The sequence below is a fragment of the Phaethon lepturus genome, unplaced genomic scaffold (genome assembly GCF_000687285.1).
Source record: "Phaethon lepturus isolate BGI_N335 unplaced genomic scaffold, ASM68728v1 scaffold28351, whole genome shotgun sequence".
In the NCBI taxonomy this organism is placed as follows: Eukaryota; Metazoa; Chordata; class Aves; order Phaethontiformes; family Phaethontidae; genus Phaethon; species Phaethon lepturus.
The window spans coordinates 1,578-6,223 of NW_010516036.1; the positions used below are offsets into that span (position 1 = coordinate 1,578).

General features: G+C 37.7%; 1 pseudogene; it reads right to left on the minus strand.

Annotated features, from left to right (window-relative positions):
• Positions 1 to 300: 300 nt before the first annotated feature.
• LOC104627627 overlaps positions 301 to 4,646 on the minus strand; it is a 7,275-nt pseudogene continuing 2,929 nt past the window's right edge.

A 4,646-nucleotide genomic window follows, 5' to 3' on the forward strand; every position in this document is an offset into this window, starting at 1 on the left:
ACAGAACATTGTTCCTTGCTCCCACATGCCAATTTTCTTTGCAAGAAATACCCATACTTTCCCCAATACATCCTCTTCTCATTGATGCCGTGGCAATATTTTTCCCCCTTTCTCCCAACAAGGCCCTTCTAATAGTGAGCTTAAAGATAAGTTTGGAACAAAAAGCAGAACTAAACATCTTTAAACAAAGTAATTCAAAATATATTGTTTCTGTGTATTTTCTCCTCTCTAAGATGAGAAAAAATGATGGGAAGAAATATATGACTGACTTGTATAATAAGGACAAGAGAAAGTTCTTACTTTCTGATGCTTGGCTCCACGGATATGGGCAGCATAAGCATCTGCTCCTGTACAAGACACATCACAAAGCTCACAGCGCAACTGATTCTGAGTTCCACGAGCAGGAGTGCTGCTGTTATTGGTGTTCTGGGAAGCTTTTAATGCTGCTTCTTTCTTTTTGTGTTTCTGGCCTTCTAAGTGTTCTTTATAAGTCTGTTTAAATAAACAATACACACAAAACAAGCTGTCTTTGCATTACTCGTTCATTATTCATGTGAATACATGTAATATAGAACATAGCATAAAACACATGCTTTGCATGAGAAATACTTCCTACGCTGAACATTTCTTCCATATGACATGCTCTAAGGCATAAGTAGGCCACTTCTAAGGCCAAGAAATTTTCTTCACCACCAGGATTCCACTTCTAGGTAATACAATATGGTCTTTCCTCCTCTACCTTCTCATTTCCTCAATCAAGTACTGGTCAACAGATATTACCATTGAAAGCTTGATAAGACCAGAAAACTGCATCTCAGTTGCATTTTCCTGCATTGCACTGAATTATTATTGATTTTGAATTTCCTCAAACTGCAAGATCACAGTTGTTAAATGTATCCAAAGAATTAAAAAAAATAAATTCAAAAGAAGGTAGCGCGTAAATAAAGCTATGCTGAAAATGAAACACAGAAGTTGCTATTTGTTCCTATACCAACACCAGCAATCTATAGAGCAGACAGGGTGGGAAATAATGACAAATTTACCTAAAGAGTAAGAACTGTTTTGCCAAACACATACACAAACACTGTGCATGAATTGATATCTACTTTTTATGCACTTGTACCCACTATGAAACTAAACTGGAATGCTGGAATACAATGAAGAATAAATTTTCAGGCTTACCATTCACAAAGTTTTGAAAATCGTATTTTCTAAGAAGTTTGCTATGCTAAAAAAGCAAATCAAATTCAAAGTTTAGAATACTTCTGGAGTCCAAAGCACAGCTGAAGCTTCTCTCTACAAGCTAAGGGGATGCATCTTTTTGTCTTCTCATAGGACCTCTTTCTATAATAGCACACATTTTAATTGTTCCTTTAGTAAAAGTATAGAACCAGGTCTTTAAAAATTAACAAATATTCTTAAAGGAGTCTTTTTTTTTTAAGCTGAAAAAATTATGACTAAAGCATATAACAGAATATTACATAATTCAGGTACCTGTGGTCCAGCACAGCTGATCTTACAAACATCACAGTAGTGGATCTGGGGTGGTTTGGGAGGTTGCTTTGGTTTCAGTTGCTTATTTTGGAATGGTGCCTTTTTAGTAAAGGTGGTCCCTGTCCAAGCAGCTGTTGCAGCAGCAGCAGCAGCTGCTGCCTGTTTCTGTTGCTGCTGCTGCTGGTAATAGGATGATGCAGCTGAATACACTGCGGCTTCATAGCCGGAATAAGAGGTACCTCAAAGATCAAAATAAAATAAATGTTACATCACCATACATCTTATATCAATTACATAATACACTAATTTCAAGCATATTGCATAAGGGGGGGCAGGACATAAACAATTTGTTGAGATCTTGTTAGGCAGTCTGAATTTTTCTTGATGTTTCACAGTACACAAATACATAGCATACCACTTGTACCAGGAATATATTTGATTTTGGACAAATCTTTGCAGATACACAGTTATGTTAGATATATCAAAGCATCCTGTCCTGGTTTCAGCTGGGATGGTGTTAATTTTCTTCATAGAAGCTAGTATGAGGCTCTGTTTTGGACTGGGAATGAAAATAATGTTGATAACATACTGATGTTTTCAGTTGTTGCTAAGCAGCCAAGGACTGTTCAGCTTCTTGTGCTGGCCTGCCAGCAAGAAGACTGGGGGTGCACGGGAAGCTGGGAGGGGACACAGCCAGGACAGCTGACCCAGGCTGACCAAAGGGGTATTCCATACTATATGACATCATGCTCAGTATATAAAGCTGAGGGGAAGAAGAAAGGGGGGGACATGTTCGGAGTTATGGCATTTGTCTTCCCAAGTAACCATTACACCTGATGGAGCCCTGCTTCCCTGGAGATGGCTGAACACCTGCCTGCCCATGGGGATTAGTGAATGAATCCCTTGTTTTGCTCTGCTTGCGTGCATGGCTTTTGCTTTACCTATTAAACTGTCTTTATCTCAACCCACAAGTTTTCTCACTTTTACCCTTTGGATTCTCTCCCCATCCCACTGTGGGGGAGTGAGCAAGCAGCTGTGTGGTGCTTAGTTGCCAGCTGGGGTTAAACCACAACACATCCCTAAAGAATATGTGAAATTTCCTGGTACATCTGGTAAGACCAGGTATGATATAACAAGCATTTTAATAAAAGATTTATCAAAGGCCACTTGAAGTAAGCAGTCTTCCAGAACTAGATTTACTGTTCAAGTTCCAAAATGAAAAAGAGGACAGATATTATGGGGGGGGGGTGTGGGGGTGGTGGGGGTGTGTGTGTGTGAAGAGAAAAGACAGAATGGCTAGTGCTATTACATTCTATTTCACTGATTTAAATTGTTTTAGTGCAGATAAGCTGCTTGCCCACTAAAACCTCTGCAGCATACCCTGTCTACAAACTCCTTGGTTTCTAGTATCAAAGTTGAATAAATCAAGGAAACTGGGCTTTCATACCTTTGAGCCAGTTTTCCCATAAACTTTCTACATCTACTGGTTCAACTATTTTAATCCTCTGATCAGGCTCTGTTTCAAGGAAGTCTTAAAATCCCTTTTTATACAGAAAACAAAACAAAAGAAAAAGTTCAAGGTAGCTATAATATGCCAGTTGATTACTATCTGGCCATAAAGTTAAAGATGAAAAGACGTTAACTACTTTTTGGATTTCTAATGTTTGAAGGAAAGTTGTTTGTTTTTTTTTTTTAGCACCCATTCTCCTCCCATTTTGGGTCAAGACAACCCAAACTTACAAGATTTATATTGGACTGCTCCTCCCTGTCTCTGTAACTGCTGTTTGATGGCAGCATGCTCCCAATTTCCCTGGGTTATATTTATGTGAACATGTTTCCTTATTTTTTCTACCACCCATCTTTTCTTTTCAGGCCTTACAGTAAGTCACAAAACACTGTGCACGTAGCAAATGACAATGCTTTGTACATTCTCACATGTAATGGCAAAATATTTTCATGTAACCAGTTGATACTCCTCAGTAGACTACGATGTAATTGAACACAAACTGCTAAAATTCTGAGTATTTAAATACTCTCCTGTAACAACTGCAAAGATCCCAGAGCAACATAATATGCAAAATTCTTACCAGAATAAGTAACCGCTGTTGTACTATACGTTGCACTTTGAGTATAGGATGGAACAACAGTAGCTGCAGCTGCTACTGGCTGCACAGTAGAGGATACTGGATATATAGAAAACGTAGTTGTTGCTGGACTTGGGGTTGCAGGTTTTATAGCTGTCACTTGTCGTGTTTGCTGGGCTTGGGTATACTGAGTTGCCCCTTGGCTATATCCTGCTTTTGGAGCTAAGTAGGGTAGAAAATAGAAGTGTACAAACATTGATATGTTTTAGTTGAATGGAATGCAAACCATATTAAGTGATACTTAATGATATGCTGGGGAATAAACATAAAACAAGTGGGTTTTGTTTTAGTTTGGTTGGGTTTTGCCCCTTTTTTTTGTTTGGGTTTTTGTTTTTTTGTTTACAGTAATGGTTATGCATTGCCTATCATATATCACACAACTGTGTAATTGTGTCATAGCTCACACTAGTAAGCCTCAGATTTATTTATGTATTTTTAACTGTGCTGACATGTTTTTAAACAACCTTCTCGTTCAATGGTTTTACTATAGTACACTAAACCAAAGTGCATCTAAACTTTCTTATTATTCCTAATTATAGTAAAAAAAGTAAATAGGAATTATGCTTTGTAGCATTCATGATACTGATAATTAAAGAACTACATACATTAAGTAACTAAAGAATTAAATAAACCCCCAGTCTTTCTAACCAAGATATCATCTGAACCCACCATTGACTTTTTGAACTTATTTCAGCAAAAAAGTTTGCCTAGAAGTATGTTTTGAGTGTATTTAATAACAATCCAAACCTCAAAGATAGTTACTTATGGCAATGTCACAATAATGTTCAAGTTCTAGGTGCAGCAAAGTTTTCTACAGATTGACAGGGATTACATGTCAAAACAAAAACAACAAAAAAATCTGGATAATGTGAAATATTCAAAAACATATTGTTAAGGTATTAAAGTAGTACACAGACTGTGTATAATGACAGGAGTTTGAATCATGCCACCCACCTGTCTGGTAGTACGATTCAGCTACTGAAGGTTGAGGCTGGGCAGCCGCCGCCA